At 37.4% G+C, this 26,336-nt stretch overlaps 1 long non-coding RNA gene across 2 annotated transcripts; it reads left to right on the top strand.

Moving 5' to 3' along the window:
- Positions 1-6,256: 6,256 nt before the first annotated feature.
- Positions 6,257-25,204, top strand: LOC140613515 (uncharacterized). 2 transcript variants are annotated; one of them, XR_012014511.1, is made up of 3 exons: positions 6,257-6,619; positions 6,914-6,994; positions 24,295-25,204. It is a non-coding gene; the product is annotated as an uncharacterized lncRNA (long non-coding RNA). The 2 variants fall into 2 exon arrangements; XR_012014512.1 differs by lacking the exon at positions 24,295-25,204 and adding an exon at positions 13,985-16,744.
- The last annotated feature ends 1,132 nt before the right edge of the window (positions 25,205-26,336 follow it).

Genomic DNA, 26,336 nt, shown 5'->3' with positions numbered 1-26,336 from the left:
ATCAGTTTTATCCTCCCACCTTTTTGTGTTTTGAAAATGTTGAGAAAAACTGTTTATATAAATAAGTAGGTGGGGATAGAAGGAGCTTTGTTATAGCAGTGCTCTCAATTCTTTGCACTTTTGCACTTTCAGTCATATGCCAAAAATCACAGGGGCAGCTTGCACCAAAATTTGTTAATTATCAGTTGACAGCTGATTGTAGATCTTCCTTGCTTTACTGAAAGCAAACTAGGAAACCATCTAACTACAAAAGAACTTGTTACTCATTGGTTAGTGTGACTCTCTCAACACTGATACCAATACCTGTACTATGTTTCTAATGATATCAATGGGGTACAGTTTTTCTACTACAGGGTAATATGCTATAGAAAGATTAGGGTGAGAAGGGGGCCTTTCTTCTTTAAAATATAAGATAATGGGGAAGGGACATGTGGAAGCTGAGCTGGAAATATATCCTGAGTTTGATCAGGTTTTTAAAAACTGCTTCAGCTTTATTGATGTATAACTGACAAAATTACGAGATATTTAAAGCGTACAATGTGATGATTTGATATATTATACACTGTGAAAGGATTCACTCCATTGAGTTAACACACCTATCACATCATTTATATTGTGTGTATGGGAATATTTAATTTCTCTAAGCAAATCTCAATTGTGCAATGTAGTGTTACTAACTACACATATCATACATTAGGCCCTCGGACCTTGTTCATCTTATAACCAAAAGGTTGTGCCCTTTTACCAATCTCTTCCTATTTCCCTCACCTCCCAGACATCGTAACCAATTTTCTACTCTTCCTTGGAAAAATGTGTATTCAGATTCTTTACCTATTTTCTAATTGGGTTAGTTCCTTTCTTGCTGTTAAGTTGTATGAATTTCTAATTTATTTTGCATACTAAATGCCTACTGGGTATGTGGTTTGCAAATATTTTCTCCCATTCCATAGATTGCCTTTTCATTTTGGTAATGGTTTCCTTTGCTGTGCAGAAGCTTTTTAGTTTGATGCAGTCTCCCTTGTTTATTTTTGCTTCTCTTGTCTAATTAAAAAAAAACAAAACAAAACTCATTACCAAGATCAGTTTGAAAGAGCTTACCCCTCTGAGTTTTCTTCCAAGAGTTTTACAGTTTCAGGCCTTACATCCAAGTCTTTAATCCACTTAGTTTTGTGTATGGTGTAAGATAGTGGTCTAGTGTCTAGTTTCATTCTTTTGCACATGGCTGCCAAGTTTTCCCAACATCATTTATTGATGATACTTTTTTCTATGGTCTTGTGGATCTTGTGGATGCAGCTCCGTTGACTTTCAAAGCTAGGTGTTTTGGGGGCCAGCCAAGTGGGAGTCTTACAAGTTGGGGTACTAAATGTGGGGTCCAAACCCTTTGCTCCTCAGGGAGAAACTGGGAGTTAGGAGTGTGGACGGTAGGAGGAGGTTTATGGCAAGTGTGCCTTAGCCTTCCCCACATGTTTTGATGTGGGTATCTTCTTATTCATCTGATGTGTAGAAGTTGCTTGGCTAGTTTCTGGGTCTCTTTCATTAACAATTGCTTCATGCGTAGCCGTACCCTCAGGTGAGCCCATGGGACAAGGTGAGCTCACAAGCCTCCTATGTCACCATTTTGGTCCTCCCTCCAGGAGTTATTTCAGATCAGTTTTAAGGAACGCAAAGGGAAATGGAATATTCACAATCTTGATTCCCTTAAAGCTCTCCTTGGCCTTTATATCTAATATAAAGTCTTCCTACTAGGCCACGGGAGACCTAGGTATAATCTGAAGACTGCTACCCTAAAACAACTTGCCTAAGCAGTATCTCCTCAATGGCATAAAATACACTTTGAAAAAAAAAAAAAAACTTAAAAGGATGAGAATGACTAACCATTTAAATCTGTATTTTAAAAGAGCTTATTATTAAGTGACAACTGGTAAACATATGTGCAATGTTATTATTGTTCTTAGAACTGATGGATATTTTTGCATTTAATATTTTTGAAATTTTGTCCAAAATGCAGGATTTCTTTTTGCACAAGAAGCTGTTGTTAGATCAAAAGTGCATTTTACCACTTGAGGAAATACACTTCTAAAGAAAGAAGGTGTGGGCAGGAGTGCAGTCGGGGTTTATTGGCCTCGGTCCTGCCATCCCAAAGCCATATGAAAACTTCCTCTAAAGCTTAGGTGTCAGTTATTACCATGTACCAGAGCCCTGTGCCCAGCCTTGCCTCCAGTGATGTGTTCTGGAACGTGTGGGGGGTGGCTCTCCAAGCATTCCAAGAGATGTGGGTATGAGTGAACCTTGGTCACACTTTGGGAAACTTTCACCTAAAAAGAAAATGTCCTGGAAAATGTATAAATTGAAATCTGTGAAGGTGATTTATGAAACCAAAGGGCTAATTAAACAGACTCTGGAGCAAGGCGACCACTACAAAATGCATATATTAGGAGTTCAGGATTCACTTGCCACTGTTCATCTCCAGTGGCTGAGGTCGGAAGGAGAGCTCAGACTGATGAGCTCACTGTGCTCTGGAGTCTGCGGGCTCTCCCAGGCAAGAAGAGGACCTACTGAGTCAGCTTGCCATTTCTAGAACAAAACATTTTATATGCTGGAGAGGGACTGAAGACATCTCACTCTATAAACTACTTTACAGGCTAAACAATTTGAATTCAAGAGAGACCTGACTTCAACAAGATCTTTATTGTCCCCGAATGCCTGGAATTCTTAAAAGCTTTTATTTCGGTGGAGGAGGACGCTATAACAAGGACAGATAAATCAATGTAACTTGATAAATTTTAACAGAGAGAGAAATACCTCTACATTTACATTTGGTAATATTTATTCATTAGTGTTCACAGTCCAGAAGTGCTGTGAAATAAAAAATAACGATGAACTAAAATAAGAAGTCAGGCCCTCTTTGGGATAAAAGGTAGACTTTTTAGGATACATTAATTTGTTAGTTTTACAGTATACATTTAGTTGCCCACTTAGGAATCTTTAGAATTGCTAAAAGATTACTTATCCACATATGAATATATATTACAATTCTTTATAGTGAAAGGTTTTAGAGGTCCTTATAAAGAACTCAAGATTCTCTCAACTTATGGAGGGGGATAATGAAGGGATGACATTGAATGTACATGGATCTTTATGTTTGTGAAAATGATTACTCCTTTCCCACCTACAAGTACAAGAAGGGTGACTATAATGTGACTTTTTCTTTTTTATTAAAAATTGTATTTATTTATTCATGAGAGACACAGAGAGAGAGGCAGAGACACAAGCAGGCTCCCTGTGAGGAGCCCAATGTGGGACTTGATCCCAGGACAGACCCCAGGATCAATGACTTGAGCCAAAAGCAGACGCTCAACCACTGAGCCACCCAGGTGCCCCTAATGTGACTTTTTTTTTTTTTTTTTTTAAGATTTTACTTATTTATTCTCTGAGAGAGGCAGAGACACAGGCAGAGGGAGGAGAAGCAGGCTCCACGCAGGGAGCCCAAGGTGGGACTCGGTCCTGGGACTCCAGGATCACTTCCTGGGCCAAAGGCAGCCGCTTAACCGCTGAGCCACCCAGGCGTCCTGACCTAATGTGACTTTTTAAAAAAAACTTTCTGACATTGAAAGTTTGGAACATGGCAAAAAAAAAAAAAAAAAAAAAAAAAAAAAAAAAAAAAAAAACCACGTGCAGGACCAAGTACGATTAACCCCAATAGCTATCCACTAATTCATCTGTACTCCTGACACTGCCTCCTCTTCCCACCCCTGGATTATTTTAAAGCACATCTCACACCATTTCACTTTATTATTTCAGTATGTGTCTCTAAAAAACAATTTTTTAAAAGATATAACCACAATATCATTTTCACACCTTAAAATGAACAATATGTGACTATTTTAAAATACACTACAATTTGCATATCCAAAGGAGTTTTCTCAGAGAATCACCTTAAAAGGCTGTAAAGTGATGCCAACTCTTCTCAAAACATTTTTGGAATACTTCTCAAGATTATTTTCAGAATGTGCAACATATTCCTTAATTATCCCAAATGATGACAAATCTTTACTCTTTAAGGGTAGACTTGACTTGAAAGCAGTCAAAAGTCTTTGGGAATAAACCCCAATAAACAGGAGGAGTAATCAGACTAGGCAAGATTGGTTTTGTTAAAGAGAGTAATACACACAGAGAGGCACTAGGTGTGTCCCTTTCATGAAAGGAGTCTGACGCTCATAAACTAGCCCAGAAATTATCTACTCAATGGCCAGAGATGCTGGGTGAGAAAAAGAGCTCTGTTGTATTAGGGGCTGAAGCAGGCATGAAGCTAGAGAGAATGTGAGAGGCAGCTGAGAGCCAGCCAACTGGTGAAAGGAAGTTATGCTTAATCTTTGTACCCTAAATTCCAGTAATTCCAGGCCACTTTCGGGATTTATCTTGCATTTCAGGCCTCCCTGCTTTTACAAACAATGTTCCCTGTGATTGGAATGCCTACTCCCACCGGGTGAACCCACTGAGTGAATCTCTAGTCATCCTTTAAGACCTTGATCAAATATTACCACATTTCTTGCCTCCCTCTTGCACAATTCATTGTTCCATTGCCTGGTCCTGGTTGTGCTTTGTAAGTATCTCTTTTACCATCTCCTTGACCACTTCATAATTATTCAGATACATAGATATTTCTCCAATTAGACTGCGAGCAACATTATTGTACCTTGGGCACACAAACAGCGGCTGGCACATAGTAGGCCCTCAGCAATTACTTGTTTAGTACACAGACACAATTAATAATCTGTGTATCTTTTCATGGTTTAGACCCCAAAATGTCCTATTAATGCAGCAAAGTATTGGGGGCGCAAAATATTATAAAATAAAACAAAGAAGAAAAACCTTATGCAAGAGCAGTTTTTGTAACAGAAACCCTGGAAGTTTCAGATGTTGGCAATGGAAAGTTACAACACAGAACTGCCCAGGGAAATTTAAGCCATTTCTTTGCCTCTTTTTAAAAATAATATTTCCAAATCCATTTTTGGGGATCACAAGTGGTTTCTTTTCTTTTTGAGGGATTAATACTTGAGTTAGCAAATTAATATCAGTTAAAATTGAGTTCAAACTTAGTTGATTCACATTTTTCTCAAAATAAATTTCAAAAGCAGAACAAAAAGCATAAAAAATGAATCCTCTGGGACGCCTGGGTGGCTCAGCAGTTGAGTGTCTGCCTTCAGCTCAGTGTGTGATCTCCGGGTTCTCGACCCGGATCGAGTCCCTGCAGGGAGCCTGCTTCTCCTTCTCCCTATGTCTCTGCCTCTCTCTGTGTGTCTCTCATGAATAAACAAATAAAATCTTAAAAAAAAAAAATCATCAGGGATCCCTGGGTGGCGCAGCGGTTTAGCACCTGCCTTTGGCCCAGGGCGCGATCCTGGAGACCCGGGATCGAATCCCACGTCGGGCTCCCGGTGCATGGAGCCTGCTTCTCCCTCTGCCTATGTCTCTGCCTCTCTCTCTCTCTCTCTCTCTCTCTGTGACTATCATAAATAAATAAAATTTTTTTAAAAAAAAAATCATCTACTTCACAGGAAATAGATGATGGACTTTTAAGGTCATCATGTAAAAACTAAAGAAATCTGGAATCACTGAAACTAGGACTTTATACGTTCTCTTGTGAGGATGATTCATATACTCCTCTCACGTTCTGTCCCCCATTCTGCCCCAAAACTAGAACAAAGGATCCATGCCTACACCAATGACCTGGTCCCGGGCCTGGGTGGAAGCAGGAGCATCTCTTCCAGTGCTATGCCAGTGGCAGTGCCACACCTACCACACCTGTGCTATAGTTCCAGGATGAGAAATAAAGGAGTTTGTGGGTAGCCCAGGTGGGTAGAGAGAAGAAAGGGAGAGCCACCTGTCAGGAACAATTGCATCTGATGTCACCTATTCTTGGCTGAACCTGAATTTTACTCAGACAATAAAGCCTGTTTTTCCGAGTGTCTTTCAAGCCCCAGTGGACTCATAGCATATTTTCAAACCAGTTTTTTTTTAATTCAATAAGTCCACAGAAATTTTTGCAATCCTTCTTGTCAGGTGGTAAATATTCTATTGAACCATGTTTGCATGGGCATAACCTGATTTGGATATAGAAGAAACAGAATTAAAGTAGTTGAACAGGTTTGCTTGGTTTTAATGGCTACATTGCACAACCAGGGCAAGGCATCCCATGATAGCAAAGGTTGTTCTAACTCAACCCGGAAATCCGGTCAAACCACAGGGACTCACGAAAGCACTTCAGCTCCACAACAAAGGAGTGATTTCACTGACTTCATGACACATGGCCTCTAGGATTCTGTGACCATTCCCAACTGGAGAATATATTAAATAAAGGAGCACTTGCTTTTTTTTTTGCCAGTTTTATAAAGAAAATTTATTTATTTTTAAAAATAGAAATGGAACCCAAAATTAGTCTAAAATGAATGCATGCACACAAAATTGAAAATACAGATGTGAACCAAATCCAAATAACAGTATCATTTTTATGCTGTTGAAACAGCATATTTTGATGGCTACCTCATAAGGAATTTCATATTCTGGGGGAAAAGTGAAATGTTTGAGACCCCCCCTTTTATCCTCTTAATACCAAAAGGTAAGATTTAATCTTGTTTCCAGACTTCAGGGGAAGTTATATGAGTGATACTTTCTTAAATTCTCAGAGAAAACAAATCTAAAATATTTAAAATGACTTTTCAAAATGTATATATTAACAGTTTTCTCTGAAGATCAATGGGCTAAATTGAGATCGATCTTTCCTAAAAAAGGTTTAATTTTTATTTGTCGGGTACAACTTCTATATGGAAGTTTAAAACTATTAATTGTAACTGCTGCTTTCTAGTTAATCATCAATTCAGTTCCTATTAATAATGCAAACTTTTACACACAGAGCTAGCCATGATATTCTGCTTGCCTGGAGGAACCACATATTAAAAGGACGGCAGAGAATTCATCACCCTCATTACTTCTTGTATGTTCACGAAAATAAGGAATCAATATGGTAAATAAATTTTAACAGGTTGCTAAAGGCTAGGACGAGAAACCTTTTCTAACTGAGTTCTAGTTGCATCAACAAATCAGCTGCTTTCTATAAAACAAGATAAATTCACCTTGAACTTTTTATTTTTAAATAATTTCAAACTTACAAAAGAATTGCAAGAGTAGGACACAGAATTCCTGGATATTCCTCACCTAGATTCACCAATTTTTAAGTTTGTCACATTTGCTTTAGAGTTTCCTTTGTCTCTCTCTCTGCCTATCTATCTGTGTGTGCTATCTATGTATTTATATTTATAGATATTCTTTTACATAACCAGAAATTCAAACTTTAATACAATATATGTTATTATTTAATATATTCTCTTATTCAAATTTCACCAATTTCCCAGTATTGATCTTTCTGGCAAATTTCCCCCTAATCCAAGATCTAATCCAGGACCACTTATTGCATTTAGCTGACATTCTTTTTGTTTTGTTTTGTTTTGTTTTTAAGATTTTTATTTATTTATTCATGAGACACACACAGAGAGAGGTAGATACACAGGCAGAGGGAGAAGCAGGCTCCTTGCAGGGACATGCCCTGAGCCAAAGGCAGACACTCCATCACTGAGCCACCCAGGTGTCCCTTAGAGGACATTTTTAAAGCTCCTTTAATCTGGCATGTTTTCCAGCCTTCTTCTGTCTTTCATGACAGTGACTTTTTTAGAATTTGTTTTTACGGAATATTCTCCAATTTAGATTACTTTGAGGTTGCCTCATTAGTAGATCAAAACATGTATTTTTGGCAAGAATGTTTAATGAGTGATGTTGTGTTTTCTTTAGCGCATTACTTCAGGGGGCATACAGAGAGAGTTTTGCTCATTAGTGATGTAACTTGGTCACTTGGTTAAGGTAGTACCCATTAGCAAGACAAGATAAATTACTGGTTGCAGTAAAGAAATAATTAGATGACATTTTAGAGTTATTTTGTGTAGATTATTTTCTGAATGTTAAAATTTCCTATTTAATGTCAAAATACCAAGCACACAAAATAAGAAAAGATACAGGTGGTCCTATTAAATGAAATGTCAGGGATCAAGGCAAGAAATATTACTTATATCAATGACTAATTGGGACTGCATGATCTGATAAAAATACCTTTGACTTATTTTATGCATACTCTCTGCAAAACATTTTATGTACATGATTTCTAAGCTTTATGACAGGCCTGAAAGTCTTTAATTACAGCTCTATTTTGTAAAGGAGGAAAAAAGGCCAGAGAATTTAGTGATTCTTTTGAGATTAACAAGTAGCAAGAAGAAAAGACTTGAAATTCAAATCTACCTAGATCTTAAACCCCTGTTTATTCTAAGATACCATACTGCAATTCTTTTAAATGAAAAAAAAAATCTGTTTCTGTATGTTAGCCCAAATCAAAGATAACTGTTATTAATTTTTCTCCATATAAAAAGATTATCTTTTGGAGAGAATTTTTTTTAAATGGTAATGGTTAATTTAAAAAATTATCTTAAGACTGTATTTTCAAATAGTCACTGGAAATAATGGACAGCTGGTGTGCCAGCTTTAAATAAGACTTGGTGTATACATTAAATTTTTGCTTACTTACTCACTTATTGAACTTTATTATGTCTCTCTGTTGCATACTTTTTTCCTTTTTCCTATTTAGCCCCATATTTCCATTTAACCTCATTACTCATCTATATCTTTCTATTTGGATCTCTAGGTCTCTCTCTCTCATTCTGGCCTCCTTCCTTTCCAAATATTTCTCCACCTTTTCAACATCCCCTTCTTTCCAATATACCACAGCCAATTAGGACTTGGGCACTGCAGAGTGTTTTACAGATCAGTCCTGAACCCTATGCCATTTTGCAGTTCCATTATAATTTGAATAATGATAATTAAGAGTAACTTCAAAGTGGCTGGAGTGGCCATGAACTAGGAAAACTGAATTAAAACTAAAATTTCTAACAATACAAGAAAACAGATGGGTAAGACCAGAAGATGGTTTGCAGGACACCAGTAGCACATTACTTTAGGAAAGAAAAATAGGGGTGCCTGGCTGGCTCAGTCACTCTTGGTCTTGGGGTTGTGAGTTTGAGCCCCACGTTAATTTGTAGAGATTACCTAAAAATAAAATCTTTTTTTAAAAAAGAGATTTATTTATTCTAGAGAAAGTCAGGGAGGGGCAAAGGGAGAGAATTTCAAGCAGATTTCCCACTGAGCATGGAGCCTGAGGTGGGTCTCAATCTCAGGATCCATGAGATCATGACCCGAGCCAAAATCACCAATCAGATGCTTAACTGACTGTGCTACACAGGTGACCCTTGGCTGTTCATATTTTAAAATGTATGCATCTTATAGAAATATTAGAAAAATAAATGTTATAGATATATTACAAATTAATTAAAGATTCCAAGGAAAAATAACCAAAAGCTTTAAAAAATATACAATCAGACCTATAAGGACAAGTTTAAGAAACTGAGCTTATAAAAAAAAAAAAAGAAACTGAGCTTATTAGTTGAGTCTCCATTTCAAAACTATTAATATGGACTGTATTAAAGCACCAAACTCTCCAGATAAGGACATAGAAATATTATTTACAGGATCAAAGACTATTTGGATTATAGATCTAATAATAGTAGATACTATTTGCTTTATGGGTATAATCTGTTAAGCAGTTTATTACTGTATTATTTCTAAACTTTACACAGGCCTGAAAGGAAGTAATATGAGCTCCAGCTTCTAATTTCTTTCACTGATAAGCATTTTATTCCTAATTAATCAAGAGGTGCTTGGGGCACCTGAGTGGCTGAGTCAGTTAAGTGTCTGCCTTCGGCTCAGGTCAAGATCCCAGGGTCCTGGGATGGAGCCCCGCATCGGGCTCCCTGCTCCAGGAGGAAACTGCTTCTCCCTCTTTCTCTGCCTCCCTCTCTCTGCTTCTCATGAATAAATAAAATCTTAAAAAAAATAAGAAAGAGGGGTTTGCTTTAAAAAATAAATACCTGCTGGAGAAAAAAAGCCTTCTCAATCACTCAGATCTAAATGAAACATATTTAAATGAAACATATTTCATCAGTTTGCTCCATTCAATCCCTGGTTAAGCAGCTGTTTTGAAGGGGGAAGGGAGAGGAATAGAATAATTTGGGGGGTACTGAGATTAATGGAGCAGCCAGTTTGGGCTGGGATCAGAGTAGGATTATTGTCACTTACAGGCCATGGTGGGCACTGTGTAATTTGTTCTACACCTCACTGGCCAACAACCACTCCCTCGTGCATTCTCTGCTTAAGAGTTTGGGAAGGCTCCCCAGTGAGCACATGTCTGCCAACTTGCTCCCACTGGCACAGCAGGCAGAGCTTGGTGAGATGCAGGGGGAATCATATATGGTAGATGCAAAGATGAACTTCCTGATTACAGGGATGAGTAAGCACTGGAATCAGCTACCCAGAGGGAGAGTTTGTGGAATCTCCACCCCAAAAGAAGTAGATATATCACAGGAGAAAGTTCCCTAATGGAAAGAAGCTCTCTGGAACACACAAACCCAACTAGACATGACTGGTGATATTGAGGGAAGACAAAGCTTTGCTATCAATGAGAGGCAAAGGAGTTGTTGTGTTTTTAGAAGTTAAATGCCACGAGTATTCATTTCTGTCCAAAGCAAAAATAGATACCACGTTACAAAAATTTTTATTCTGCAAAAAATCTAGTAAATAGACCATCTGGAGAAATTACAGTTCAGATTTTCAGAACTGATTTAATTTAATAAAACACCCCTCCTAATTTTTTTTAGATAACAGAAGAGCCTCCTAGAAATTGGTAAAGCATAAGCTAATTTGGGGGAACTTCATACACCTAAAATATGTTCTTATGGTTTCTCTAAACTCTCACATTCCCTCAAATTTATAAGCATATGACAGGAAAACAGGGATTGAGAAAGGCAAGGTATGGATAAGGAGCACAGAAAGTTCAAGCACTGGATTTTGTTCACTTGGTTCACTGATGTTGTTCCACTGCCAGCAACACCCTTCTCTCCACAAAAAGTTAACAATTATCACAGTGTCCTTTTGTTTACTTATTAAAATGTGAGTGCCAGGGTGCCTGGGTGGGTCAGTTGGTTGAGCCATCTGACTCTTGATTTCAGCTCAGGTCATGATCTCGGGGTGGTGAGATCCAGCCCTGTGTTGGCTCTGCGCTCAGGGGGAGTCTGCTGGAGATTCCCTCCTCTGCTCCTCCCCCAGCTCTCTTGTGTACTCTCTCTAACATAAACAAACAAACAAACAAATAAACAAACAAATAAATAAATATATTTTTTAAATGTGCCTATAAAGTATTGGGCAAAGAACTAAACTGGTCCAACACTTAGTGTGGGGTTTGGGGCAGGTTACCTTACCACCTTTGGAGGAAGCCTCCTCACGTTATTGCCATCATTACCATCCTCACTTGGTACACTTTTTTTGGTCAAGTTACTTACCCCAAATCTGTTCCCTCATGTACGAGATGCCATGGACAGGATATGAGAATGTATAATACCTGTAAAAATGCCTAGCATAATGCCTTATACTGTCTCTCCTGTTAGAGCCTGAGTGAAGTTATTTCCATCTTTTTTGCTATGTTGGGAGAGGCTCTTCACGCATTTCAAACTAATGTTACACATAATTTCCCAGAGGACAGAAGTAGAGAGAATTGTTAGGTTTATTCTTCGGAGTTTGACATAGGCCTCATATTACAATATTTGATGTTTCATCTTTTATCACCCATTATGATCAAAATCATCTGGCACATATATTAGCTGTGTTCCCAAAGCCAAGGCTCAAAATAAATGCATATATGAGAACTTGACCAAAAATATTTGACTTTATCCGAAATACAAATGGCTAGATCAAATGGCCAGATAAAAGTTGGAGGGTCTGGAATTTTTTCTGGTTATTTTTAATTCCTTGCCTCTTATTATTTAAATTGTTTATATTAATAATTTAAAATGTTCTGTCCAAACTAGATCCATGGAATGTTTTTCTTTGACTTTTTTTTCCCATTTAAGTGCATGCCCTCACTTTTACAAGAGGTGAAAATTAATTATCTATAGATCTCATGAAAACAGTAGTTGAATATAGAATTTAATATGTATATATCTCAGAGAGTAGAGCTGATAGTAAGTACAATTTTCTTTAGAACCAAGTGGATGTACACATCATATATAAATACTTATAAATACTTAGGGCCGGGCAGCCCGGGTGGGTCAGTGGTTTAGCACCGCCTTCAATCAAGGGCATGATCCTGGAGACCCGGGATCAAGTCCTGCGTCGGGCTCCCTGCATGGAGCCTGCTTCTCCCTCTGCCTGTGTCTCTCATGAATAAATAAAAATCTAAAATAAATAAATAAATAAATAAATAAATAAATAAATAAATACTTAGGGCCATCTAATGATAAGATAATCATGAACATTCTAGGACACATATAAAATAAACATATATGTAGTGACATCAGTAAATACCTGATGAATTAATGAAAATGAAAGATCTCAAAAGGGTTGTGAGTCTTGAAACGCGTTGTCTTCAATATTTCTTTCATTGTACACTAAGTGGACATTCTAAGAAGCATAGCAATTATCGAGTCTATACTTGTTCATTCTACAATCACCCCCAAAGTTACAAAATAAATTTATATTTCTTCAGCTTTCATAGAAATCTATTTAACATTCTGTTCTTGGACTTCTGCCAAAAACCTATGCTGAAACAACCAAGTAGGGATTATTTTGTCATCTTTCATAAGATTTTAATTTGATGACATTTTTGTTTGTCCTCCATAAGATCTATGTGGTAAACTTGTCTTTGAGTTTAATGCTTGGCAATACTTGTTTCTTTTCATCAACTAGTATGTTTCATTTTAGTTGTTGTTAAGAACTATGTGACTTATATTCCCCTTTTTAAAAAATGATTTATTTATTTATTTGTTTGTGTATTTATTTATTTATTGAGAACGAGTGGGAGTAGGGGCAGAGGGAGAGGGAGAAGCAGACTCCCTGCTGAACAGGCAGCCAGCCCCACATGGCACTTGATCCCTGAACCCTGGGATCATGATCCAAGCTGGAAGCAGAGGCTTAACTGTCTGAGCCACCTAGGGGTGCCTTATATTTCTCTTTTTACCAGGAGTTCAGAGTTAAGTTTTCTAGTCAATTTTAACATCTACTTGTTCTTTTCAGATTAATTATTCATCATCCCTAAACCTCTCATTCCCAATAACCTGTTTGAACACTGACTTGTTTATTCTGTTGTTTTCTTTTTTAAAAAATGTCTCAATGCTTCAAATCTTTTTTAGAAAGAATACAGATAAATAATTATATCCTGCCAAAACTAAATACATTTTCCCCTTAATTTTAACAATTATTTTGATTAAAGGTTAAATCTGACTCCTGATAAGTGATATCTACCGCAAGAGCCAAACACTAGGAATGTGTGTTTATTTAAATGTAATCTACTGACACCCTGTAGCAGCAGTAGATATGGTTGCCTCCAAACATGTTAAACAGCTCCGAATAGATATATTACATCATTAATGTAATGCCATGTACTCCAACTATTCTAAAAACTTCCTTTAATTAATAGTAGAAATCATAGAACTCCACATATGAATTTAAAAAATCTCAATCATTCCCTGGATTTATAATCAAAAAGAAACAAATCTGACATATTTCCAGTTGTGGTCTCTAAAATTTTTATTTCCTTTGACTTTGATTAGCTGAGTATTTGAGGTCATTCTCAAATGTGAACCTTGCCAGTCTGGGAGTTATGTACATTTTATACTTGTCCTAGAGGAGATGCTAATGAGAAGCATTCTCCTTGACTTAGCCTTAGTGGTATGCATGCATCAGAAGGGCTGACCTGCTAAAACCACAATGTAAGAACTGGGACACCCACGAATCATGCTGACGTCTCAATAGTACTCTGTTTCTAATAAAATTACAGGTCAAACCTTCTTCCAGTCACCATTATCTGTGAACTCCGAATTGGTGACCTACGAGTAAGAGAACAACAAGCCCTAATGTCAGTGGTGGGAAGTACAAATAGAAGAACCTAACCGAGGAGGAAATGCCTTCTGGTTGCTGCCCCCAGGTCATTTTTGGCCACTGTGTGATAAGTAAGGCCTCTTTTGGGTTAGTTCCAAGTGTAGTGTGGAAGAAGGCTAGCTCTAAAATTAATATTCTGCTGATCATTTCATGAAAACTGAGAAGGAATGTATTACCTTCTCTTCCTTTTTGGCCTTCTATTCAGGAACGCATGCCTTGAAGCAACTCTTATTCTTGCAAGAGGAAGTTGATCGTTACTCCAGTCCAGAAAAAAACTAGAACAAGTAGATGTGCTGAAAGAAGCATGATCGTGGAGATTATCTGAAGGATATGAAATCAATTCATTCCTCTAGATAATGTCACAAAATAAGATCAATCTAGCACACAGACATACTTTATTTGGCCCACACAGTATCTTTAAAAATTTGAGCTGACATTGAAAAATTATGAGATTTCAAATATAGAAGGACTGAAACACTGTATGGGTGTCCCCACATGGCAACATCTGCTAGAACTGAGAAAATGGCAGCTGTGCCATTTAATTAGGGCAGGGGATCTCCAGGTGGTCACCCTCCACACACGTCTGCCTTTGCAACGTCTACGAATACTCTACAATCAATGAGGACCAGCAGAGGCCTGGAGGCTAGGACTGTATCAGGCATTGCCATTTTACTCTCAGCATTGCTTTTGCTGATTTTAATTTTGGTGGCTGGCATCAGCCTACATTTAGGGAAGCTATAAAACAGCCCGAGAAACTCTGCATTCAGCTATAGTCAAGGGTGTGGATTGCATGTTCTTTACAAAGTGGAATCTTCTATGAGGACCCTTAGGAGATTTTCTTCTGCCTCTGTTAAGAGGCCTACGTGTGCTTTCCCTAAGCAATTGGTTCACTTTCTTCTTATGTAATATCTTGTGTATCTCATCAGCTTATCCTTTTATTGGTCACTATAAAGACTAAACACAAATCTGCAACCCATTCCTAGCAATTATATAGAGTTCAATGGTGTATGTGCACCCTTGGCTGCATCTGACAGTTGTCTTTTGTCTCAGCCTTCATTGTCGCCTTACATAAAAAGTAACGTTTATTATATATTAATAGAGGAAAATAAAAAGGGGATAGCAAAAGTAGAATATCTGGAGAACTCCTCTTGATATTAATTTTTAAAGAAAATATGCTGCCAAAGTTAGGAAATCCAAATAGTATAGAGAATAAGTTAAAAATCTCCTGGGGTGCCTGGCTGGCTCAGTCGGTAGAGCATGTGGACTCCTGATCTCAGGGCTGTGAGTTAAAGCCCCACATTGGGCCTGGAGCTTACTTTAAAAAAAGAAAAAGGAAAAATCCCCCTCCTTACCTGCAGTTCCTTTCCTCAAAGGTAACTACCTGCAGAGGCACACATATATTTAAATGTTAGGGTAAAAATATGTCATTAAGGCTGAAGAAAGAAGTTCCCTTTCAGATACTTAGTATTTTCTGGGAAATAGTTTATATATATATTTATAAAGAATTTTACTTTCTTGCTCTGAATCCCGTAATTCTTTTATAATAATCTAGAGCACTAGATTTTCTTTCAGGTAAAAAAAGAGACTTCACAAAAATATTATTCATACAATTTATTAAATTGTCCTTATAGGACAATTAGGAAAATAAGCATACTAACTACAAAATTGATGATACTAAAAAGTTACCATTGTTTTTGCATCTGTAATAATAATTTTGTGATCATGTTTAAATGGTGGAGTCCTTACTTTTAGACATGTGTACTAAATATTTACTTAGGACTTCAAGTAATTTGAGGCATAGTAGAAAACAAAACTGGTGAATTGATAATTGTTAAAACTGGGCGATGGGTATATAGATTTTATAATACTGTGATATTATTATGTATGTTTAAAACTTTCCATAATAAAAAGCTTAAAGACCCTGAGATCATGACCTGAGCTGAAACCAAGAGTCAGATGTTTAACTGGTTGTGCCACCCAGTTGCCCCTCTTTGAATATATTTTTTTTAACATTACCCTAGAAAAATATAAAGTTCCTTAAAGTATCAAAAACATCCTTTTACAGTTCCAGCATGCAAGTACTTTTTTATCTCAGTTTTATTGAAATATAATTTACATACCATAAAATGTACCCTTTTAAAGTATACCTTTCGGTGGCTTTTCATATTTTCACAAATTTGTGCAATCATTACCACTAATTATAGAAATTTCTTATCACCCCAAAAAGAAACTCCATACCATTAGCAATCCAGCCTGAGATCTGTTTGCAGACTCACTCCACTGTAATCTGGCTCTTTCTTTCAAAATGTCAAAACCAGTAAACCCTCCACTCTTCTGCACAGAGATCTAATTATTTCTAAGCACTTTTCCTTTCCTATCAGAAGAATAACATCTCAAATGTAGCACTTTCTTCTCATCTCCTCATCACATCTATATTATAAAAAATATGAGTCACCTTGTCTAAGAGACTGCAAGTATAGATAGGCTTCCTGAAACATTATGTATCCCCACTCACAGATGATGGGTCTAGCCAAGGGAATGTGAGCAGATATGATATACATAATGTCTGAGTAGAAGCTTTAAAAGACATTGTGTTTCCACCAGCCATCTTTTTTTCTGCCATGAGAAGGGAATGTCTCACAAAGGGAATGCTTCTTCAGCTTAGGTCCCTATAATAAGGAGGCATGTGAAGCCTACTAGAAGGCTAATAGGGGTGCACCTGACTTACAGCCTACATGTAACATCAGTAAGCTACTGAGATAACCTTGTGAAACAAATTTATCTTCGTGTGGCCTGAAAATTCAAAATAAATACCAGTTTTGTTTACTCAATTCATATTTCTGAGCATTTGCAGAAAAAAATGAGCTGCTAGTGGAGAATCAGGAAACAGGGCAGAAGATTTCCACCTTCTAAGAACTTACAATTTTGGGATCCCTGGGTGGCACAGCGGTTTGGCGCCTGCCTTTGGCCCAGGGTGCGATCCTGGAGACCCGGGATCAAATCCCACGTCGGGCTCCCGGTGCATGGAGCCTGCTTCTCCCTCTGCCTGTGTCTCTGCCTCTCTCTCTCTCTGTGTGACTATCATAAATAAATAAATAAAAATTAAAAAAAAAAAAGAACTTACAATTTTGTAATATAAGAACAGTGGCATTTGGAGACATTTTACCTTCAGGAAGCCCACCTCAACCCAGTTCTGGTACCATCAGAGACAGAAAAATTCCTGCTCATCAGTGTCCACAATAGTCAAACTATGGAAAGAGCTCAGATGTCCACCAACAGATGAATGGATAAAGAAGATGCGAGATATATATATATATAAAATAGAGTACTACTCAGCCATCAGATAGAATGAAATCTTGCCATTTGCAATAATGTGGATGGAACTGAAGGGTATTATGCTAAGTGAAATAAGTCAGTCAGAGAAAGACAAATATTATATGTGAAATTTAAGAAACAAAACAGATGAACATAGGGGAAGGGAGGGAAAAATAAGACATAAACAGAGAGGGAAACAAACCATGAGAGACTCTTAATTCTAGGAAGCAAACTGAGCATTGCTGGAGGGGAGGAGGTGAAGGGATTGGGTAACAGGGTGATGGGCATTAAGGAGGGCACATGATGGAATGAGCACTGGTGTTATATGTAACTGATGAATCACTAAATTCTACCTCTGAAATTATTGATACACTACATGTTCATTAAATTGCATTTAAATGATTTTTAAAAAAGAAAGAAAAAAAATTCCTGCTCAGAAACACACAAAGCTAACAGCCATGAGGATAAGGACAGTGCTTTAGAAACTAAGAGAAAAATCCTTTTCTTTGCCAGAAAGTGAGTTTTTCTGAAGCCCTTCACTGTGCCAGGTACTATAAAGGGTTCCTAAAAGGACCAGGAGAAGTATCACTAACAAATATCACCAGGGAGCAAGAACAGAAAAACAATAGTTTCTTAAAATGTGGTTTAAATCAAATTGGCTAATTTTAAAATAAAGACCTCAATTACTCTAAATAAGGGATCTATTCAAAATTCATCTGAGAAAACAGATGTTTATAGAATTAAAAAATACATTAAGACTGATTTGCCATAAAGTTCATTTAAGAGTTGAACACTCTTTGTAAATATAATGTATTGTTCTACTTAAAAAACTCATTTTACACATAGCTACTCAGGCAGTTATTATATACGTTGAGGTGGCCGCGGTGGCATAGGTCCTTATATACAGGGATTCCATTTTCGTTTGGGGCTGGCTTTCATCTGGTTAAAATGTCAACCTTCATTTTACTTGTGAATGTGGTTATCTATAGGTGGTGGCATGTTTATTTAGCTGCTTAATTCTTTGTGGGGGGTAATACTGGAGGCGGAGGGTGTTTGTTATGCTTTTCTCATTGAAAATGGAGGAAGTCATATTTTCATCCTGGTTCTACTTCCTGTTTACAGGCTAAAGATGGAATTGTCATTATGCTGTGGAAACACCTTATATATTCCTTTCCTCCCACTCTTTCATGAACAGGATATAACACAGAGGAATACTTGCTTAGTCCTAGGATGTTTGAATGTTTATGTATGAACAACTATGACCAAAACTAAATTTCAGAGTAAATTGGTACAGCTTTGTGAAATGCAATTTTGTGGTACTTTTAATTAAAAAAAAAAATTTTTTTTAAAGTAGGCTCCATACCCAATATGGGACTCAAACTCTTGACTCTGAGATCAAGAGTCACAAGCCAGCTAGACAGCCCTTAGTAGTACATATATATATATATCTCTTAACAAATTATAGAGATTTAATCCCATAGAAACACTTTTACAAATATTCAGAGATCTATAAGCAAGGAGGATCTAAATAAAATAAATGATCCAAATGTCTTTCTATAAAAGTATGCTTAAAGTTACTGTACAGCTATTATTGTGAAATACTGTGCAGCCTTTAAATGGTATGAGGTGGTCTTCCAGTTAAAGATGATGCACTGATTACACTAAATCTCATTTAAATAACAGCAAAGGAATAAAACAGCATATACATCGATAATGACAAAGACAGCAGGAAATAAGGAGCAATAGCAAGACATTTTAACAAATCTCTAAATCTCTAAAGAAGATGGAGAGGGAACCAGTGTCTCCGCCCACAAGCCATCTTGAGGCCCCCACCCCCTGTCCACCCTGTAAACCAGACTGAGAGCTTATCTGCAACCTCACAAGACCTTGAGCCAGAATCACCCAGTTATGCCACTCTCAAAGTACTAACCTGTAGACACTGTGAGATAATGAATGAGTGTTATCTTAAGCCATTAAGTTTTTGGGTAATTTGTCACACAGCAATAGATAAGTAATACAAAGTCTTAAACTGATAAATTAAGAAACAGCATTAAAAGCATGTCAAGTGGTTTTAGAGGTAACTATTTAAAAAAAAACTCCCTGTTTGAGCTCAAATGGCACCAGGTATTCACTGATTAAATTTAAAATTCTTTTAAAAAGATGTAGATTTCTACATGTGAAAAATTTAAACTGTATGATTTTCATATATTTATTCACACAGATGTGTCCATATAGCTCTATACATATGCAAGTATATATAACATAAATGCATTTATGTGTAACATTTAAAAATGTATCTTTGAAAATAGATTGAAAAGTATCTGGAAAAATTGGATTAGAACAGAACTAGAGAGCAGGCTAAGAGATTTTCACTCTTTACGTATTTTATGTTGTTTAGGTTATTTTAAAATTAATGTATTTTACTTTAGCTATTTTGTTAATTGAAAATTTATGTAGACGATGTATAACGACTGGCATAATCCAAGGGGGTTAAAAGCACCAAAAAGAAGAACTCTTTTGCCTAAAACAAAAAAGTTAATTATGAATCAAAGGAATATATGGATGCAAAAAATTCTGAGGATAGATGTTTAAAAATTTTCTAGAAAGACCTATGAATGTTACATTGTTGTCATTGTAGTATTTGTATAGTGGACGCAGACTGCCTGCGTTAGAATCACTAGCTTTGTCACTTGAAACTTAAAGGATCTGATTTCCTTATTTCTCTGTGCCTGTCCTGTCATCTACAAACTGTGGCTATCACAGGACCATGGAAAGATCAAATAAGTCAATATACATAAAGCACTGAACAGAGCCGCTGGCCAGAGCAAGCACAAGTATTACTCTAAGTATGTTGTGAGTGAATTCAGTAATGACACCAGAAGGAAGGAACTGCACTTGAAGTTAGAGGAACTGTGGCTTTAACACACTGATGACTCCAGAATTTATACAGAAAAAAGAGGCACAAAGGCAGCAATTTGATTCATAAGTGCACAGCAAACACAGTTTTTAAGTAAATTCAAAGTGATTTGGGGTAATTCCAATAGATTTTGGGGTCTTCATGTTTTGTAACATAGCAAACACATTTCTATTTAGATACTTTATTTAAGGTGGGTGGGAGAAGGGCAGGTAGTAGTAGTAGTAAGGCTTCCAGCTATTCCTTGGCATAACTTGTTTTGTCACATTGGGCAAACCATTTTAACCTCTTGACACCCTAGTGTCCTCATCAAGAAAATGAGAAGGTTGGACTACATAGTTTAAAAAGTCTGGCCCAACTTTCAGATTTTATAATTCTGACATTTTGTGACATTCTTTTTGTAGGGGGAAGGGGAGAGAGGCTGAGGAAGAGGGAGAGAATCTTAAGCAGCTCCATGCCCCGTGCAGAGCCAGATGTGGGGCTTGGTCTCACAACTCTGAGATCGTGACCTGAGCCGAAATCAAGAGTCAGATGCTTAACCAAATGAGCCACCCAGGCACCTTTGACATTTTGTGACATTCAAAACTCAGATGAGAAAAACACTAATTAGTGGGTCATGGCTATCAACGGACTTGTGAAAACAATTTAGATACTAAATTCTGAATTTTTAAAATTCTATGAATTGTGGGGAGCCTGGGTGGCTCAGCGGTTTAGCATTGCCTTGAGCCCACGGTGTGATCCTGGGGACCCGGATCAAGTCCCATGTCAGGCTCCCTGCATGGAGCCTGCTTCTCCCTCTGTGTCTCTGCCTCTCTCTGTCTCTGTGTGTCTCTCATGAATAGATAAATAAAATCTTTAAAAAAATAAAATTCTATGAATTTTACAACTTCATTAACTGAAATATAGTGAATCATACGAAAAAGTATATAGTTACAAAGTCATTTATATTTCGATTGATAATATCTAATAGTATGTGATCATTTTAAAGCAAATATGGTACTTATTTTTATTACATTTTATTCCAATACTAAAATTCTTTTCCATTCTCTAAGTGACATCTGTGGGCAATATAATGAAGCTGATCAGCAACTGAAAATATGTTTTGAATAAAATAAAAAATGTAGACAACTAAAAATGAACATTCTTACCAAAAACAGAAAACATCTTCCAGTGTTTTAACATCACCATAAATATGTAGCTAACACTTTCAGGTAATTAAGAGCATGAATTTTGCTTTCAAATAGACCTGAAGTTACTTTGTATAAATTATCTAAGCTCTTTGAACCTTAGTTTCCCGATCTATAAAACAGAAAATTTAAAAATACTATGTATTTCATACTAGATGTGTGAAGGTTAAATGAGAGCACACAGTATAATGCCTGGCATATTGTAGCTGCTCAAAGCAGTTGATTTCTTTCTTTTAATTGTCCTCAATACTGTATTTACTCCACTTTTTGCTTACTTTCAAATAATATGCCAGTGTATTATTTATTATATAAGTGGAGGCATGAGCATTGTGGTTAAGAGTTCAGATTCTAAAATTTAAGTGTCTGTGTTCAAATGTCATCTCTGCCAATTACATGCTGTGTAACTCTGAGCATCTGTAAAATTAAAATAAAAGATAACTAATTCATAGAGTTGTGTGGAGGCTTAAATGCAATAATCTATAAAGGATCAAAATATGTCAGCTGCTATTATTATTCATAAAGCTACAGAAATTAATCATCTAACATTGTCTTCAGTGGAAGAGGCAATGTTCTCTTCCTATTTTGTCATGCTCCTACTTTGGTTGCAAAAAATTAGAAGGTGAGGAATACCTTCATTAGGCCATTATTTATTTATTTTAGATAGATAAACACAGAGACAAAGACAGTACGTATGTGAGTGGCACAGGGAGACGGAGAGGGGAAGCAGACTCCCTGCTGGGTGGGGAGTCCCACATGGGGCTGGATCCCAGGACTCTGAGATCATGCCCTGGGCTGAAACGAGAGCCGAGAGGGACGCTTAACCAACTGAGCCACACAGGCGCCCCAGGATCCTTTCTTTGAAGAGTCTTTAATAAGCATCTATGAAGAAACATCTACGAAGCTAACTTAATTACAACGATTTTTGTTTGTTTAAGCAATGAACCCAGGGCTATTTGTTTTGCTGCTTAAAAATAAAAAAAATAATACACTTACCTGTAGCATATGGAAACACAAAGGGCTGGCCAAAGGACATCATAAGCAACTTCTCAGTAGGAATTTTTTTTCAAGCTGCTCATTTTTATTTAATTTTAATTTTATTTTAAGTGAGCTCTACCCTCAATGCGGGGCATGAACTCACAACCCTAAGATCAAGAGTCATGTGCTCTATTGCTGAGCCAGCAAGGTACCCCCTCAATGAGAAAACCTAGACAGCAGTAATACCAACTGTCTTCCTCACTTTAATTTTAAAACCTCATCACATTGGCAGCATGTGGGACGCCTGGTGGCTCAGTGCTTGAGCATCTGCCTTCGGCTCAGGGAGTGATCCCCGGGGTCTCGGGATCAAGTCCTGCATCAGGCCTCCCCGCAGGAGCCTGCTTCTCCCTCTGCCTGTGTCTCTGTCTCTCCCTCTGCGTCTATCATGAATGAACACTGGCAGCATGTTCCCAACCCAACCCCACCCCCTGCCACAAATAATGACCTTTATTACATCCAATGCAGAAAAATCCATTCATTTAATAGTTTTCCTAAAACTTGTATTATTACTAGACTCCTCCTAGTTCTTCAAAGCGCAGCTAAAATATTAGCTCCTCTGTGAGGCTGGCACTGAGATCTCTCCTGTTCCCAGACAGAACCAATCCCTGTTTCTGCTTACACACTACCTTGGAGTTAGCAGTAGCCAACATTTATCATCAACAATCATAACTTTTTATGACTTTGTTTTTCTGCTGTTAGAATGAAGCTTACAAAGGATGTCTTATTCTGCAGTGTGCTCTTTGAATTTGGTTTTGGTCCAACTGATTTCTATTCTGTAGCTGGCTCCTTTGTGGAGGCTGCTTTTCTCACCTGAGACATCTTTCCCTTTTTTGAAAGAGACTGAGCCTACAACTTGGCTTCCTCGACTCATGCCAATTACACGGCCTGTTTTCTGAAGGCACCTTCTTGCTTCTTAGCACACATTTATTTTGGACAGTGACATCGGAAGCGCCTTTAAGCTTTTTAAGTTTAGAGACTGTGGAAAAGATGGTCTATTGGTCCTGTATCTATTCTCTTTCCTATGGCAACAGAGACCCCAATTTTCACTGAGCACATGCTGGCCCAAGGACAAGACTATATTTCTCAGCAACCCCACAACTGAATGTAGTCTGATAACTAATTTATTTCCAATAACAGGTGTCAGTGATCTTCATCCAAAGATCATAGGAATAAGCCAGTAGTTAAACAAGTTGAACTTACTGCTTGTGGCAAGGAGGGAGAATGAAGACTACAGCGAACCATGGGTGTCTCAGTGGCAGGGTGTTAGAAGGACTTTAGTATAGAATTTGGTCTGTATTAGGCCATTTTAGGAAGGGTTGAAGAAGCAGAGCTTTACTCTGGATCGCGTGCTGTCAGGAAGCAGGGGCAATTCTATAATTAGGTATCTTAAAATATTATCAGGAGGAATGAAACACAACCAAAGCTGTAATTGGTAACAAAGCAGCAGTCGTTCACATTAGGCAAAATAGGGAGATGTCTGGTCACTTTGTGGTTTGGACAACGTTCATTATTTTTGTCTGTGTTCAGGCATAATTATGGAGTAGTCTTGCTTTTATGGCCTTGTCTGATGTTGATGTTCTTTGAAATTGCATGTGCTTAACAGAATACCAAGGCCCAGCCACGAGGGCCAGGGCAGCTCTTGAATGTCAGGGGATGCTTTTCTCTTTCTCACAGGTAAGCAAAGTATGGCACTGAGACCTTCTTTAAAGGATAGCTGGCATGTACCCTAGGCCCTTGATTCTTCTTTTCCTCCTCCAGACAGACCAGAATGTGGTTGTGATGGCTGGCACAGTGTAGCTGGAACATGAGGTGATCTTGGGAATGGAGCTACCACAGCACTGGACCACCTGACCTGCAGACTTTTATGTGAGAAAGAAACAAAAGGCTATCTTGCTTGAGCTATTGTTATTGGGGTGTTTTACCTAGATCTGAGGTTATTCCCAACAGATACAGGGATCTAATGATTAGTTCTCTTTTCATTGTTTGTTTCAAGGCTGTTTTCATTTCCTTAAGGTATATGGTATAAATTGACAGGTCAGAGACGTGATTTAAGCGCCAGAACTAATAACCTTTGTACAAATGGGCGACCTTAGAAATCTGTACTGTTGTAAGCTGAAATACTAGGACTTCTGTCTCCCAAGCCGGTGTACTGGGCACTGGTTTATCTCTAGTTTACCGTTACCAGGAAGGTATATTGTTTCGGACCTTCAACTAACTGTGTGAGTCCATATTGCCTATTAACTCCTTGACATGTGGACCAAGCACTTTGATTTCTGTGCCCTTGGCCTCATAAGGCTAACAGAATGAAAGGTGAAGTATGCTAAGGATCAGCAAGTATTTTTAGCAAATGGCTTCTGTGCTCACTAACCTGAGTTTCCCACATTTTCAATGCTTTTAAACTATTTCTTGGGACGCCAGGGTGGCTCAGTGGTTGAGCACCTGCCTTTGGCTGAGGGTGTGATCCTGGAGTTCTGGCATCAAGTCCCACATCGGGGTCCCCATGGGGAGACTTCTTCTCCCTCTGCCTGGGTCTCTGCCTCTCTTGTGAATAAATAAAATATTTTGAAAAAAACTTATTTTTTATACTTTTTCTAGCATTTTTAGTAATTTTTATTAGAAAGATTGGTCCAAATAACCCAGTTTACCATTAGTAGTCAAAATATTTACTTTATGATATTAAAACTCATTATGATGTTTTGCTCATTTTTACCTTAATTTTCGGCATGAATATGTATTACTTTTGGAATAAGAAAAAATACAAGTTACAATAAAAGCTATTATGCTAAAACAATAATTTGTTTGATATCTTTAAAATCTACTATCCTTAATTAATAAAAGACTTTTTAAAAAGATTTTATTTATTTATTCATGAGAGGCACAGAGAAAGAGAGAGAGAGAGGCAGAGACACAGGCAGAGGGAGAAGCAGGCTCCATGCAGGGAGCCTGATGTGGGACTTGATCCCAGGTCTCCAGGATCAGGCCCTGAGCCAAAGGCAGATGCTTAACCACTGAGCCACCCAGGCGTCTCAATAAAAGACTTTAATGTGAGCAATATTTGACTTTCTCATGGATAGATTATTTTTTGATCTAGAATTTGGTAGTAGAATATTTGATTTCCTCAAAAAAATGAGACTACTTTACATTGTCATTACTTGAACATCATGAACACATTATCATACTAACTAGTAAAGCATTCCTGAATATGAGCATGTATTCACTACTGACAAATACTGTTTGGGCCCCTTTGATTAAAAAATATATTACTTCCTTATCATTTGGACTATTTGTCATGCTATTTGTAAAGTATGTACTTATCAGAACTATTTGACACCATATATGTTATTATTTTTTCTTAGTTCCTCTATTAACTATTTAGCTCCTAGAAGAAATCATGTTTTATACACCCTTACGGTCTGTGTAGTATCTCAGTCAGTATTTTTGGTAGGTTAAAGGTGTTTCTAAAGTTTTGAGAAAGTTTGTGACTTAATTATTTCTAACATAAAATGAGGTTTAACAGTTATAAAGTGATAATATGGTAATATGTACAGAATGCAAGGGAGACATTGCTACAGTGTGGTTTTCCTTCTTATATATACCTTGTACTTTAAGTGCTAGGTATTTTTAGATTATAGAAGAGACTTTTGTGGATTTAAGATTACTTAGTACCTGAGTAACCAGTGTGGAGATTTACCCATGTCTCTCCTGCTGTCTTTTAGACATATTTCTCATTAATGTCTCCAGTGAATGTGAGCTACAGAAAAAGAGAGGAAAGAAAGTCAAGTCAGCTGATGAGGTTAACC

This window comes from Canis lupus, chromosome 21, assembly GCF_048164855.1.
Source record: "Canis lupus baileyi chromosome 21, mCanLup2.hap1, whole genome shotgun sequence".
NCBI lineage: Eukaryota > Metazoa > Chordata > Mammalia > Carnivora > Canidae > Canis > Canis lupus.
Note: the sequence above shows the minus strand (reverse complement) of the source record. Positions and strands in the feature narration are given on the sequence as shown.